This window comes from Pristiophorus japonicus, chromosome 16 (genome assembly GCF_044704955.1).
Source record: "Pristiophorus japonicus isolate sPriJap1 chromosome 16, sPriJap1.hap1, whole genome shotgun sequence".
NCBI classification, from domain to species: domain Eukaryota; kingdom Metazoa; phylum Chordata; class Chondrichthyes; family Pristiophoridae; genus Pristiophorus; species Pristiophorus japonicus.
The window spans coordinates 17,881,553-17,899,072 of NC_091992.1; positions in this window are offsets into that span (position 1 = coordinate 17,881,553).

A 17,520-nucleotide genomic window follows, 5' to 3' on the forward strand; every position below is an offset into this window, starting at 1 on the left:
TACATCCTTGTCTGGAGTAAAAATAAAACGGTGAAGGTGGCTCAACCGTGGCTAACAAGGGAAATTAAGGATAGTGTTAAATCCAAGGAAAAGGCCTATAAACTGGCCAGAAAAAGCAGCAAACCTGAGGACTGGGAGAATTTTATAATTTAGCAGAGGAGGACAAAGGGTTTAATTAGGAGGGGGAAAATAGAGTATGAGAGGAAGCTTGTTGGGAACATAAAAACTGACTTGCAAAAGCTTCTATAGGTATGTGAAGAGAAAAAGATTAGTGAAGACAAATGTAGGTCCCTTTCAGTCAGATTCAGGTGAATTTATAATGGGAAACAAATAAATGGCAGACCAGTTGAACAAATACATGGGTTCTGTCTTCATGAAGGAAGACACAAATAACCTTCCGGAAATACTAGGGGACCAAGGATCTAGTGAGAAGGAAGAACTGAAGGAAATCCTTATTGGGTGGGAAATTGTGTTAGGGAAATTGATAGGATTGAAGGTTGATAAATCCCCAGGGCCTGATAGTCTGCATCCCAGAGTACTTAAGGAAGTGGCCCTAGAAATAGTGGATGCATTGGTGATCATTTTCCAACAGTCTATCAACTCTGGATCAGTTCCTGTGGACTGGAGGGTAGCTAATGTAACCACTTTTTAAGAAAGGAGGGAGAAAGAAAACTGATAATTATAGACCAGTTAGCCTGACATCAGTAGTGGGGAAAATGTTGGAATCCATTATTAAAGATCAAATAGCAGCGCATTTGGAAAGCAGTGACCGGATTGGTCCAAGTCAGCATGGATTTATGAAAGGGAAATCATGCTTGACAAATCTTCAGGAATTTTTTGAGGATGTAACTAGTAGAGTGGACAAGGGAGAACCAGTGGATGTGGTGTATTTGGACTTTCAAAAGGCTTTTGACAAGGTCCCACACGAGATTGGTGTGCAAAATTTAAAGCACATGGTATTGGGGGTAATGTATTGACGTGGATAGAGAACTGATTGGCAGACAGGAAGCAGAGAGTCAGGATAAACTGGTCCTTTTCAGAATGGAAGGCAGTGACTAGTGGGGTGCCGCAGGACTCAGTGCTGGGACCCCAGCTCTTTACAATATACATTAATGATTTAGATGAAGGAATTGAGTGTAATATCTCCAAATTTGCAGATGACACTAAACTGGGTGGCGGTGTGAGCTGTGAGGAGGACGCTAAGAGGCTGCAGGGTGACTTGGACAGTTAGATGAGTGGGCAAACGCATGGCAGATGCAGCATAATGTGGATAAATGTGAGGTTATCCACTTTGGTGGCAAAAACAGAAAGGCAGATTATCTGAATGGTGGCAGATTAGGAAAAGGGGAGGTGCAACGAGACCTGGGTGTCATGGTACATCAGTCATTGAAAGTTGGCATGCAGGTACAGCAGGCGGTGAAGAAGGCAAATGGCATGTTGGCCTTCATAGCTTAGGGATTTGAGTATAGGAGCAGGGAGATCTTACTGAAGTTGTACAGGGCCTTGGTGAGGCCTCACCTGGAATATTGTGTTCAGTTTTTGTCTCCTAATCTGAGGAAGGACGTTCTTGCTATGGAGTGAGTGCAGCGAAGGTTCACCAGACTGATTCCCTGGATGGCAGGACTGACATATGAGGAGAGACTGGATCAACTTGGCCTGTATTCACTGGAGTTTAGAAGGAAGGATGAGAGGGGATCTCATAGAAACATATAAAATTCTGACGGGACTGGACAGGTTCGATGCAGGAAGAATGTTCCCGATGTTGGGGAAGTCCAGAACCAGGGGACATAGTCTTAGGATAAGGGGTAAGCCATTTAGGACTGAGATGAGAGAAACTTCTTCACTCAGAGTTGTTAACCTGTGGAATTCCCTACTGCAGAGAGTTGTTGATGCCAGTTCATTGGATATATTCAAGAGAGAGTTAGATATGGCCCTTATGGCTAAAGGGATCAAGGGGTATGGAGAGAAAGCAGAAAAGGGGTACTGAGGTGAATGATCAGCCATGATCTTATTGAATGGTGGTGCAGGCTCGAAGGGCCGAATGACCTACTCCTGCACCTATTTCCTATGTTTCTCGTATAAAATCTGAAAGCGGGACAAGATACTCAATGCAGTCATCTTCTCAAACCAGCAAAGTCACAAAACAGACCAGGGAATCCCCACGGGAGGGTGGACAGAGTGTGGTGCTGGGTGATGCAGACATTGGGCACCCAGTCTGCATCACGGATGCAATCTGCCAGAGCAGGACACAACTTGCCTGTAAATTTAACTTTGAGCAATAGTGTAAAATGGGTGCTATCGAATGAATCGCCGATTATACGCCCCACCTGAATTTCTGTCTTCAATGGAAAGAAAAATCGGCTGTGCTGTATAATGGGCAACTGATTCAATATCGATCACTTTATCGACCAAAGTGTGGACAGAAATAAGAATAAGGGAGAAATCCCTTTTCAAGGAATAAAACTGACAGAGTAAGGCTGAGGTCGGAACCAGCGACGGTAACAGAAGTGGGGAAGGCAAAAAGCAATACAGTTTTAGAGCAACCTTTCACAACTGCTCAGATAATGGAGCGGTCCATGCTTGCATACAGCAAGATCTGGACATCGTTCACGCTTGGGCTGATAAGTGGCAAGTAACATTTGCGCCACAAATGACTATCTCTAACAAGCGAGAATTTAACCATCGCCCCTTGACATTCAACGGCATTACCATTACTGAATTCCCCACCATCAACATCCTGGGGGTCATCATTGACCAAAAACTTAACTGGAACAGCCACATAAATACTGTGGCAACAAGAGCAGGTGAGACTGGGTATTCTGCAGCGAGTGTCTCACCTCCTGACTCCCCAAAGCCTTTCCACTATCTACAAGGCACAAGTCAGGAGTGTGATGGAATACTCTCCATTTGCCTGGATGAGTGCAGCTCCAACAACACTCAAGAAGCTTGACATCATCCAGGACAAAGTAGCACGCTTGTTTGGCACCCCATCCACCACCTTAAACATTCACTCCCTCCACCACTAGCACACCGTGGCTGCAGTGTGTACCATCTACAAGATGCACAGCAGCAACTCGCCAAGACCTCTTCGGCAGCACCTCCCAAACCCGTGACCTTTACCACCTAGAAGAACAAGGGCAGCAGGCGCACGGGAACACCACCACCTCCACATTCCCCTCCAAGTCACACACTATCTTGACTTGGAAATATATCGCTGTTCCTTCATCGTCGCTGGGACAAAATCCTGGAACAGCACTGTGGGAGTACCTTCACCTCATGGATTGCAGTGGTTCAAGAAGGCAGCTCACCACCATCTTCTCCAGGGCCATTAGGGATGGTCAATAAATGCTGGCCTTGCCAGTGACACCCACATGCCAAGAACAAATAAAAAGAAGTTTAGGAGGCCCCCTAATACCAGCTGGGCCTCACATACAGGCAGTGCATATCCGAGAATGTTCCTGCTCGGTGATTTCAATGGAGCAAAATTCATGGGCAATGTGCTCATGTTTCTTTCTGTCAGGCGTTGTAAATCTTACCCTCCTTAAATATAAAGAAGTTATACTTGTGTACAGACCCAGTAGTCAAATGCATATCTGCAGATGAAAGATGGTGCATCCTAATTAACGGGCTTATAAATGGTTTGTTTGTTTTCAGGATCCCATGGCAACAGAATACATCAGCTGGGCTACATGGTTTGATTTTGTTTATCGAATCACACTGCCAGCAGGAGGCCATTCGGCCCATCGTGCCTGTGCCGGCTCTTTGAAAAAGCCATGCAATTCTCCTGCTTTTTGCACGTACCCTTGCAAAGTTATGCTGCACGATGTGTGTGTGTGTGTGTGTGTGTGTCTATAATTGCCATTCACGTGACACTTGCCCCCCTGAGAGGGACCTTGGTTTCGAAACCAGTTTAGCTGTTTTGCAGAAGTAAACAGGGCTCCAGTTTCAGACTGTATTCGACTTGCGGGATTCGGAACGTGTTTCGGAAACATCATAAAGTAAAATAGGATGATTTGGAACTCTGTGCTTTCACCTCTGGTATTTACAGTTGAACCAGCCCACAATAAACGGATGAATGGTCTCCTCTACCTGGTGGCTGTAAGGTTCCTATGTGAAATGAGTTTGTACCCGCTCAACATTCCTAGCGGTTTGTGAGACAAAACTGCCCCATGAAATAGCAGTCACATTCAGAGAAGCCTCAGGATTGTTGATTATAACAACTGGGATTTCACACACCGGCACTATAGAGGTACTCTTCTGAGGCTGAGGGTAAGTCACATTGTTGGGCCAAGATTGGAGAACGAGCTTTATCCGACCAATTCTTCATGCTTGATTCTGACACTGAGAACAAAAGGTGGAAAAGTGTTGCAATTCCCTCACCTTGAGCAAGAGGTAAAAATAAAAGGTATTGTGTTAGCGTGATGACAAAAGAAAGACTTGCATTTACATAGTGCCTTTCACAACTTCAGGATGTCCCAAAGCGCTTTACTTGAAGTGTAGTCACTGTTGTAATGTGATAATAACCAGATAATTAGTGATGTTGAGTGAAGATAAATATTGGCCAAGACACTGGGCATAACTCCCTTGCTCTTCTTAGAAATAGTGTCATGGGATCTTTTACATCCACCTGAGAGAGTAGATGTGGCCTCGGTTTAACGTCTCTTCCAAAAGACAGCACCGCCGGTGGTGTAGCACTCCCTCAGAACTGCACTGGGAGCGTCAGCATAGATTTTTGTGGTCAAGTCTCTGGAGTGGGACTTGAACCCACCACCTGTCTGACGCAGAGGTGAGGGTACTGCCCACTGAGCCATGGCTGACACTGATAACGTACTGAATAACACCAGTGACCAATAGACTCGTTTCTCTTGAGGACAAATCTATAAGTGCCGTTAACAGAACCCAATGAAAATGGCAGTAAATTGGCATTGAACTATTTCCAGCGGAGATACCGCATCCCACCCCCCCCCCCACCCTGCCACCCACACAAACAGGAAGACTACCAGAGACACCAGAAAGGAATCCCCTCAGCGATGAAGAACATTTAAAGTAGTAAACAGTTGCTGTGTTGTATCTGGCAATACTAACTACAGAGCATTTAAAATCCTTCTGATAGTGGAGACTTTTAAAAAATCTGCTCTACCTGTTGGCTGCAGGCAATTTAAAGGGGGCTTGACAAGGCACTGTTGGCCATGACAGTTTTTCGGTAAGACCCTATTGGTCTGACGGTGACCTGTCTTGCAGCTCTGTGATTGGGGTAATGAAGGGTGTGCTTGCAAAGAGTAGACCTGGCCCAGCCAGGTATCCTTTTCACCCTCCCCGCCCCCAGCCCACATTTAAATTAACATTCTATTTAATAACCAAGAGCTCACAACTTTTCCCCCAATGAGATTAGATCTCGGGGGGACTAAACTTATGACTCAATTAAACACGGGTTGATTTTTTTTTTAAACTGGGAAACCGCGGTGAAGGTTATCAGCAAGGTTGGAAAGAACATTAACCCAACCAACAAGTGGTGGTTAATTCCTTTTCATTTTGACTGCATCTTACTGTCCAAATTACCAATTGCACCAAAGCAGTATTAACGTATTAAGCTCTCTGTTTACTGTGATTAAAAAGTATGCCCCCCCCAACTGTCTAAATCTTCCGGTACAACTGCATTCCTCATCTCAGGGTTCGTTCATGAATTGCTGGTAGTTATGTGGTTAAGAACATTAAACAGAGTCCTGTTTTGTTTAATTTGTTAATACCTGTAAAATCCATCTCCAGCTGCCTTGAACTCAATTTATTTTTATGAGGCAGTATAACCTGGAGCCCCACCTGCCCCAACATGGAATGCCTTGAGAACAGAATCCCTTTGTTGACAGCTACGTGGGAGTCCAGGACTCGGAGCTGCTGCCCACTTCACTCCTCCCCCTTACTCCACCACATTTCAAAATAAAATCATTATTAGGAATTTCCAAGTCAAGGCCAGGTGCTTCCCCGTGAAAAGGGAGGGAGAACCAGTGTGAGAGTTGCACTGAACTGCTCGTGCATCTCCCATTGACTGGCGATGGAGCAACAATGGCAGAGGGCTGGGGAGAAGGTCACCTTGTGGCCCACTTAGACTGGGTATAACGCAGCACGTGGAAGAGACCACAAGAGGTTTAAAAAAAAAAGGAAATAGCATGAATATTTGAATGGGTTGATGATAGATGTAATATATTTGCTTCATGGGTTCGTTGCTTAAGCATTCACAGCAACACATTGCTATTAAGAACTAGTTGGTTTATTAACAAAGGTTTAACAATCACACTGCATATTACCAGTTCGTCCACTAGGCTCACAGCTGCATGCCTCATCGTAGATCCCCTAAACCCAACTGGCTGGGATTGTATTGGGTCTTGTGAACATCACTTGACTGGCTAAGCCATTCACAATTCAACAGCTCTACAACTATTTTAAGTAAAAGCATTAATACAAGTGCTTATTAAGGGGGCACTAAAACCAACAAATTAGACAAATTAACTTTTTACAATAATGGTCCAAATTAAAATTTGGTTGCCGGGGGTGATGATGCACTCCAATCCCTCCGGCGCCCACCTCTCGCAGAAGGCCGCGAGCGTACCGGTGGACACCGCGTGCTCCATCTCCAGGGATACCCTGGCTCGAACATAACCGCGGAAGAGAAGCAGGCAGTCGGGCTGAACGACCCCTTCGACCGCCCGCTGTCTGGACCGGCTGATGGCCCCCTTGGCCATGCCTGGAAGCAGTCCTACGAGGAGGCCTTTCGACCTGCCTGCTCAACAACTCTACAACTCTTTTAGGGAGTACAAAATAAACATTAGATCGAGTGCCCCCCGATCTGGGGGACACTCCAGACACTTATACCTGCCCTCTTTTTTATTGTTTTTTTTTTGTGGGGTTTTTTGTGGTTTTTTTCCTTTTGTGATTTTTTTTGGGGCATTAAAATCATATAATTTACAAGTGCCCCCTATAAAAGGGGAGGGGGACACTAAAACCCGGCAATTAAAACAAATTAAACTTTAAAAGAAATAAAATCAAATTAAAATTTGGTTGCCGGGGGTGATGATGCACTCCAGTCCCTCCGGCGCCTACCTCTCGTGGAAGGCCGCGAGCGTACCGGTGTCAACAACTCTACAAACCTGTGAGCATACTCACAGGTGCTTATATTACAATAGACTTGGCCTACTTTTCTAAATGTATGAAATGAAAACAACTTTGCCTCATAAGTGTCAGCCATGCCTCCATGGGTAGCCCTCTCACCTCTGAGTCAGTAGGTTGTGGGTTCAAGTCCCACTCCAGAGACTTGAGCACAAACTCTAGGCTGATGCTCCAGTGCAGTGCTGAGGGGATGCTGCACTGTCCGAGATGCTGTGCTTCAGATGAGGTGTTAAGCCGAGGCCCCGTCTAGCCTCTCTAGGCATAGAGGATCCTAGGGCACTACTTGAAGATCAGAAGAGTTTTCCCTCGTAACAAGTCACACCGATTAGAAGGTGTCAAATTCATATCCCAGTCTGTACTCTTAGCTTATGTCAGCCAGGGATTAGCCCTAGCATTCCTGGATTAGGAAAAGGGGAGATGGGGGCGGGAAATCAATCAGGGCTGGCCAATATCTATCTCTTAACCAGCATCACTAAAGCAGGTTATCTGGTCATTATCTCATTGCTGTTTGTGGGAGCTTGCTGTGCACAAATTGGCTACCACATTTCCTATATTATAGCAGTAACCTCACTTCAAAAAAGTAAAGCACTTCGAGACATCCTGAGGTCGAGAAAGGCACTATATAAATGCAAGTTCCTTCTTTCATAAAATTTAAATTTACAATTGCCTCCTCTTTCCCTAATCCAGGAATGCTGGGACTAATCATGGTGCATCCCTGGCTGAGATAAGCTTACAGTGCAGACTGGGGTACGAATTGGAGACCTTCGAGTCTGTGTGGCTTGTTACGACCGTGGGTGGTGCCTTCACCAAGGAGTCTATTGGGGGAGCTATATGCAACGTACATATAACACTCAAACAAGGAAAATGAAACTAAATTTTCACAGCTACAACACTGAATAGTAAATATCAAAAATATACAGGGCACAGGAGCGGTGATGGACATGTGTCAGGGGTCCCAAGCCTGTCGGGCCCAGAGCATTACCACAGAAGGGACACCAAATAAGAACACGAGAAATAGGAGCAGGAGTAGGCCACCTGGTCCCTCGAGCCTGCTCCGTCATTGAGTAAGATCGTGGCTGATCTGATCATGGACTCAGCTCCACTTCCCTGCCCGCTCCCCATAACCCTTTATTCCCTTATCACTCAAAAATCTGTCTATCTCTGCCTTAAATATATTCAATGACCCAGCCTCCACAGCTCTCTGGAGCAGAGAATTCCATAGATTTACAACTCTCTGAGAGAAGAAATTCCTCTTCATCTCAGTTTTAAATGGGCGACCCCTTATTCTGAGACTATGTCCCCTAGTTTTAGTTTCCCCTATGAGTGGAAATATCCTCTCTGCATCCACCTTATCAAGTCCCCTCAAAGAACTCCAGAAAATTTGTCAAACATGATTTCTCTTTCATAAATGCACTGGCCATAGCTGATCCATGATCATTTTGTCAACTATTTTTATAGTATCTATTGCAAACGTGCTTCTTTGTCACAATACATGTGCTGATTTGATACCAGATTAAAGAGGTAGTATTTGGTATCATTGTCCAGTAAAATGTCGGGGCCCCAAACTGTACTTTTGCATGGAGCACTCACAAGGTCGTCATCATCCCTACAGCCCCATTGAAATAAATGTTTGAGAACGGAATATTTCCTTTCATTGCATTCATTCTGTGTTTATTCCTATTAAGGGAATATTTAATTGCCACACTTTGCCATGTTTACAGCTCAAACTGCGTACAGACATTACAATAATTTAGTACAAGTATTAAATGTTTGAGACAATTTACATTCCAGAGAGTCTTCTATTTAAAGTCTGCAGGAAACTGCGCGGCTGAAATGCACTACTGAGATTTTACATGGAAATTCCGGAGATGTGGATAATGCTGTGCAGAGCAGGGAATGCCCATTGCAGGAAGTGTGTATCCGTATGTTTATAATGAACTTGCAGGTTATACTGCCCTCTCATGTGTTCACTCAGCATTCTACAGTGCAAGTAAAAGCGAAAGTTTTCCATTTATATAGTGCCTCATAACATCTCTCAGAAATGTCCCAAAGTACCCTGGCCTTTAGTATAATTCCTTATCTTATCAGTGGATACAGTAGCTTAATGGACATGGTACTAGACTAGTAACCTTGAGGTTGTGAGTTCAGTCGCACTGTAGCAAGTTGTGATAATGGCATTCAATAAATTGGGTAATTTGTGGACTGGCACTAAGGAAATGACCATGAGAGTTAATAGATTTTTTTTGTAAAAATCGAAATGGGTCGCAAATGTACTTCAGGGTAATGAAACCTGCCACCCCTACCTGGTCCGGTTTATATGCGACACACTATATGGTTGACCCCTCAGGACAGCTCGGGATGGGCAATAAATACGGCCTTTTCAGTATTGCCCATAAAAGAAAAGACTTGGATTTACATAGCGGACGTCTCAAAGCTCTTTACAGCCAATGAAGTACTTTTGGAGTGTCGTCACTGTGGGAAATGCGGCAGCAAATTTGCGCACAGCAAGCTCCCACAAACAGCAATGTGTTAATGACCAGATAATCTGTTATCTTTGTTATGTTAATTGAGGGTAAATATTGGCCAGGACACCGGAGATAACTCCCCTTCTCTTCTTCAAAATGGCGCCATGGGATCTGCTTAACGTGTCATCCGAAAGACGGCACCTCTGACAGTGCAGCATTCCCTCAGCACTGCTCTGGAGTGTCAGCCTAGGTTTTTTTTATGTTCAAATCCGTGGATTGGGACTTGAACCCACAACCTTCTGACTCAGAGGTGAGAGTACTACCTACTGAGCCACAGATGTCTCTGTGGTCCATGTCCCAAGTATATTTTTTATTAAAGATGTAGCTGCTGTTGTAGATCAATGCAGCAGCCATTTTGTGCACAGTTACATCACGCGAAGAGGACGGAGATGAATAACACATTGGGATAGAAATTGCGGTCGGAGACGTACCTCTGGAGCTTGCCTCTGACCACCAAAACAATTACCAACCTACCTGCTGGTGGCCAGGCTGCGAAGAGTTAGGGTCTCGGGCCTCGAGGCATCATCAGCGTAATGGTCCTCGGCTCCCAGGTCGGAAGCGTGCCTGGGATCACGTGAGCCTGGTTCTCCAATCAAACAGAATTCCATTTTAATCATTTACAAAGTGAATGCCCTAATGAGATGTAATGGAATCCCAAAAAGTAATAATTATCCAATTAACAGAAATGGAATTTTATTTGTAATTACCTTCATTCCACCAAACTCACTAAAAATGTAATTTTTTGATAATTTTAAACATTAAAACTGTAATCTGGGCCAATATTTGCATAAACTAATTTCATACAATTTATGTGCATGATTTAGGATAGGAAAATGTTTAATTAATGGCTTAGATAACCATTTACACTGCTGCAAACATGCCCTGTGGCTGCTTGCATTAACCGTAACATTTCCGTGCGCAGTCACTGGGCAAATAGCCCAACTCTGTGCCAGCCATTGCTTTTTTGTGGACCGTGCGGATGGCCTGTCAATGCACACATTGACATGTTCCGGATTTAGCAGGCACATGCGGAAATCCCAGACTTATGGTGGATTTCTGAGAGTATGCCGTCATACACACCCCAATTTCAGGGTCAATATTTTTACTGGGTGTTGTTGGTTGAGGAATGAGTGATGGTTCAGACACAGGGCCGGATTGAAGGCCTGATGGGCCTGGGGCAAACTGATCCAAATGGGCCGATAGTTATGCTTGTTCATGTTCATTACATTACGTATATGATTCTGATTCTGAAAACACAAGCCAGCATATTCAACAAATAGGTATGTATTCTGGTTCTGGTAACATTGCAATACTAGATTCCTATACGTATATGCAAATTTCTCTCAATAACATGTGAAATAAAACAGGCTAGTACATATTCTGTTCTGTATATAGGTACATTAGTGTATATAGGTACTTCTGTATATAGCTATAAACAAGTGAATCTATTTTCCTCCGTCTTGTTTTTCCTCTCTTATTGTCTATTCTATTCAGCTTACTTGGGAGGCCTTATATTTTTTTTCCTACATTTATTTGGTGGGCCTGTGTTCTTTGGTGGGTCTGGGGCTACAGCCCCATCCACCCCATGGTTAATCTGCCCCGTGGTTAATTTGCCCCATGGTTAATCCGCCCCATAGTTAACCCACCCCATGGTTAATCCACCCCTGCCTAGATACCAGGTAACCTTCCCGTTGTTCCTCAAATAGTGCCAAAAAAGATAAAGAAAATAACATGATCGTTCAGATTGCCTAAATTAGTTCAAAGCTAAAACATTTCTCTCACCTTTAAAGAGAAGCATTCTTCATGGTATCTTTATTTTCTCAATACAGGTGTTGCATAATTACATCAAAATCATATCGTCTGGCAAAAATTCCTCAGATATGTGTGAAATAAAGTTGTCTCGATCTGACATTTAAGAATTCTTAAAACCATACAGGCCATAAGGTCCCAAGTTAGATTCCAGGCCTGTGCCTGGTCATCTGCGTTAGCCAGGGCAGGGCAGCACATGTGATGCTTCTATTGGCCTCAGCGTCTCCGAGCTTGGGAGGGGAAATTCCAGTGAGGTCCTAATCGCAAACGCTATCCAGCCAGTAACCCGTCGAAAGTATCCACGCGTGGAGGTTGGGCGAGGGCAGAATCAGACTCTGGTGTGATGCCCCTTCTCATTACCCGCTCAAAGATGACCACTCTCCTCATATTCACTGCCGAGGCTCATAAATAACGAATGGCCACTCAGGTGATGTGTTAGAGGGCTCTGGTGCCCAAGAAAGAACTTGCATTTATATAGCGTCTTTCATGATCGCGGGACGTCCCAAAGTGCTTTACAGCCAATTAGGTACTTATTTGAAGAGTAGTCACTGTTGTAATGTAGGAAACGCGACAGACAATTTATTCACAGCAAGCTCCCACAAACAGCAATATGATAATGACCAGATAATCTGTTTTTTTAGATGTTGGTTGAGGGATAAATATTGGGCAGGACACCAGGGAGAACTCCCCTGCTCTTCAAAATAGTGCAATGGGATCTTTTACATCCACATCATTCCAAAGTTGGTTCCTCCGGCAGTGCAGCGTTCACCCTCGGTACAGTGGTACCTGCCTAGATTACGTTGCACAAGTCCCTGGAGTGGGAAGATGAACCTGCAACTGGCTGACTCAGAGGCGAGAGTGCGACCCACTGAGCCACAGCTGACCCCGAAACAAAAAGCAATGCTCCAGGAGAAGAGGAGGGAATATTAAGGTCCCGGTTTAAAACCTGTTGAGAAGTTTCACTGTACAGGAAAGTTGTCAGGGATACAGGCGCACCTGATCAGGAAGGGCACGCACACAAACAGAAACGACTTTCCACCACTTGAAACAGTTTTGCTGACTCCACTTTTCTGGAAAGGAACAAAAGGTACTTTCAGTTGCAAAGTGATCTAACAACACCCTCGGGAGGAGCAGGAACATGAGGTCAAAAAGTTGCGACCAGGTTAGCAGAGCGGGGAACAGAAGCCAGGGACAAAGGAACAGAATGTGGAAACGCAAGAGTGAATAACTGGCCATGTTTCTTTGCTGAAAGATAATAGAGCTTACATCAGAACCACACTGTGATCTGAGAGTGACTGTCCTGTTAAATGGATGGGGTGTCACAGCGGGGAAGAGGTCACAAGTCCACTTAGGCAGGCTAATTGGCAATTATGTGCATATTAAGTGCGATAGCCTAAGCGAGAATAATGCCCCGAGAAGTGGTCGCTCCATTATTTTCCCCTTTACATGGTTCAAAGAGGTGATGGCGGATCGGAAATCTTGCCCTGATGGGTAGCAACATGGCTCCTGGAAAGCAGTGAGATGCGGGGGTCATCGTGATTGATAGTCGAGGGGCTGGACTATCACTGCCTTGGGACCTGCAGATAGTACTGTAAATCCCCATTGTAAATCTTACAAGCAGACAGGTGTTAACCAAAGAACTAAAAAGGGCTTTTTAATTGTTTGATTTGTTGGTTGCAAAATGGACCGAATAAGATTCCTAATGGCGGGTAATTAAAGTACAAAAGACAAGGTAATTAAATGAAATTAAATTATGATGATCTATATCAGACACAGAATTTCCTGGTAATTTACTGCAGCCCGTTTCTTGATAAACTAATAGTGTTTATACCACGATCATTAATCCTCTTTGTGATCTCAAATCAAACCACCAATGGTTATTGAAACTTATAAGATAATGAGGGGGCTCGACAAGGTGGATACAGAGAGGATATGTCCACTCATAGGGGAAACTAAAACTAGGGGACATAGTCTCAGAATAAGGGGCCGCCCATTTAAAACTGAGATAAGGAGACATTTCTTCTCTCAGTGGGTTGTAAATCTGTGGAATTCTCTGCCCCAGAGAGCTGTGGAGGCTGGGTCATTGAATATATTTAAGGCGGAGATGGACAGATTTTTGAGCGATAAGGGAGTAAAGGGTTATGGGGAGCGGGCGGGGAAGTGAAGCTGAGTCCATGATCAGATCGGCCATGATCTTATTGATTGGCGGAACAGGCTCGAGAGGCCAAATTGCCTACTCCTGCTCCTATTTCTTATATTCTTATGTTCTTGATACCGGCAACAAAGAGAAACACAGGATAGAAGAGAACCCCAATGTAAAATGGATAGTCACTCAGGCTAGGATTGAATTGTGGCTGTGTGCAGGTTTACTCTAAGATTCTAGGTGACACTGCCATGTTGATCTGAGCAGATGGGCCTTCGAACGATTGCTTGCCCGTCTGAAAGGCTTGCCATGCCAATTCAGAGTCGAGCACACAATTAGACTCATAGCTACACTAGGAAAACATTGCGGGTCACTGGAAATCTGAAATAACAACAAAAGAAATGCTGGAAATACTCAGTCAGCAATCAACCTGAAACGTTAACTCTGTTTCTCTCGATACAGACGCTGCCTGACCTGCTGAGTGTTTCCAGCATTTTCTGTTTTTTATTTTAGAGTCGTGTATAGGCCAGAACAGATAGAGGTAGCGGGTTCTTTTCCCTGAAGGACTTTAGTGAACAAGTTGGATGTTTGCAGCAAACCTGCAGCTTTCATGGTCGTATTTTTCTGGATTGATTGGTAACTTGTCATGGTGGGATCTGAACTCACAACCTCCAGGCTGCTAGTTCAGTGCCATAACCAGAGACAAATTTCAAATTGTAAACATTTCTTTTCAAATGCTGCCCGGACCCCCAACCCCCAACCCCCATGCATGCTGCAGATGCACATTTTTATTTTGGGGGGGGGGTGGGTGGGGAGGGACGGGTCCATAGGAATTGGTCCCCATGTTCCACCACCCCTGTCAAAAATGAAAAATTTATATAAAAAATGGTTCATTCTGGTCCATTTCAAACACTTCTATGCTGTGGCAGGGCACCTAGCAGTGAGTTAGACTTACCCTTCAATGCTTAGGTTGTTAAAATATTCTGCGTGGCAAGTTGCTGAAAGCGTGAGCTGATCTCAGCCTTGTTGACAAATCTCTCCATGGTCTCGCCCCTCCCTATCTCTGTTATCTTCTCCAGCCCCACAAACCCCCCCGAGATGTCTGCACTCCTCTAATTCTGCCCTTTTGAGCATCCCTGATTATAATCGCTCAACCATTGGTGGCCGTGCCTTCTGTTGCCTAGGCCCCAAGCCCTGGAAGACCCTGCCTAAACCTCTCCGCCTCTCTTTCCTCCTTTAAGACGCTCCTTAAAACCTACCGCTGACCAAGCTTTTGATCACCTGCGCTAATTTCTTCTTATCTGGCTCAGTGTCAATTTTCTTTTGACTTATAACACTCCTTTGAAGCACCTTGGGACATTTTACTACATTAAAGGCGCTATATAAATGCAAGTTGTTGTTGCAGTGAGGGAAACAGAGCATCTGAGACCTGAGTGATCAGGACAAGCAACTGGGTCTCTCCTTAACTAATCAGATTGAAGGATTGTGAAATTAACAGTGCAAGGACTGAGACGGAAGTGTAAATTACAGAGGGTGAATTCAATATCAAATCAGGTACAGAAAGAGAAATAAAAAGAGAGGGAACGAAAGATTGGATTAAGAGAGAGAGAAAAGGGACAGGAAAAAAAAGTTTAAAATAAATAATTTTTAATTTTACATTTTTAAAATCTTCAACAATTCAAACCTGAAGGAATGAGACTCCACACTTTTAGTAGATAATTTTCAGTGCCAGAGGGGTTGATTGACAGTAATTAACACTTATCACATCGTTAAAAGGGTACTTAGACTTGAAATGACAAGATTTAACTTTCTTTGTCCGAGTTTAGTTTGTATCTACCGTGCAAGTACAGCAATTTCACTCCATTCAATGCATTTCAATGGTGAGGCAGTCGGCGAGATGCTGTTTTCGCGAAGCTAATGGCAGAGCAAAGCAACTCAGACAGCAACCTTCGGATATTTTACTTTAACTGCACATCTGCATCCACCTGAAGCTTGCGTATAAATTACAGCAAATGCCATTAGCCTCACCGTTACTTTGACAGGAAATTATGGCCCCATTGTTTTTAATTCAAAAACTGAGGCAATTTATGTGAGATTGGTCTTCGAATCAGAAAAATCAGATTTAGAAAGGCAGAGGGCATGGTTATCAATAGACCAAAGACTGGACAGGAACGTGACATACTGTTGACATAGTTAATATTAAATTAAGGACTGAGTTTATTGCAAATTTGCTTGTACAATAAATATGTGTAATAATGCTGATGTCCATGACTAAACGCACCTTATTACAATTTTTTAAAATCACTAGTTTGTAACGAAATGCTGGATGTGGAGAGGGAGTGCTAATTAAAAAATATCCTAAATGTTTGCTTTATGTTCGCCATTAAGTATTTTTCAACTGAGTGTTCATGGATTCAATTCTACAATGTGTTATATGATTTTTGTTTAAGGTGGGTCAGTCAATATCCTTCTGTTGAACAGGCACTGGAAACCAGAAATTATTGGTGGTGTTATTAGTAAAGAAAAAAGAAAGACTTGCATTTATACATCATCATCATAGGCAATCCCTCGAAATTGAGGAAGACTTGCTTCCACTCTAAAAGTGAGGTAATTGAACAGTCCAATGAAGGCCTTCTTTGATCTTACAAAGGCCTCTGACACTGTTAACCGCGAGCGACTATGGAACATCCTCCTCCGTTTCGGCTGCCCCCAAAAGTTTGTCGCCATCTTCCAACTGCTCCACGACGACATGCAAGCCATGATCCTGACTAACGGATCCAGCACAGACCCAATCCACATCCAGACCGGGATCAAGCAGGGCTGCGCATCGTGCCAAACCTCTTCTCGATCTTCCTTGTTGCAATGCTCCACCTCACATTCAACAAGCTCCCCACTGGAGTGGAGCTAAACAAATGAACCAGTGGGAACCTGTTCAACCTTCGTCATCTCCAGGCCAGATGCAAGACCATCCCATCCTCTGTTGTTGAGCTACAGTACGTGGATGACACTTGCGTCTGCGCACACTCAGAGGCTGAACTCTAAGCCATAGCCAACATCTTCACTGAGGTGTACGGAAGCATGGGCCTTACATGAAACAAAGGTCCTCCACCAACCTGACCCCGCCACACAGCACTGCATTTATATAGCGCCTGCCATGACCACTGGACATCTCAAAATGCTTTACAGCCAATGAAGTTTTTTTTTGAAGTGTAGTCACTGTTGTAGGAATTGCGACAGCCAACTTGCGCACAGGAAGCTCCCACAAATAGCAATGTGATAATGACCAGATAATCAATTTATTGATGTTGATTGAGGGGTAAATATTGGCCAGGACACCAGAGATAATGTCTCTGCTCTTCTTCGAAATAGTGCCATGGGATCTTTTACGTTCACCTGAGAGAGCCGATGGAGCCTCGGTTTAACATCTCATCCAAAAGATGGATGAATGCTTAATGTGTTTATAATCGCGTTGCTTTTTCTAGTATTTTAACCTGTTTATTTTAAATACTCATTTTTAAGGCTCAAATATGGAAAGAAAGACATTGCATTTTACATCCCAAAGCACTTTACAACCAATCGATAACTTTTGCAGGACAGACATTGTTCTTATGTAGGCAAACACAGCGGCCAATTGCACACAGCAAGGTCCCACCCCCTCGCTGGGTATCTAACACCGTCTCTCACTGGACTCGGATGCCGCACCTGCTGAGCCTGACTATCAGATCCCGCTGGGCTCGAGGTGCAGCATTAGATGCCCAGTGAGGGGCGGTGTTCAAACCCAGCGAGGGGTGGAGGTCGAGCCCAGCGAGGGGCGGAGGTCGAGCCCAGCAGGAGGCGGAGGTCGAGCCTAGCGAGGGGCGGAGGTCGAGCCCAGCGAGGGGC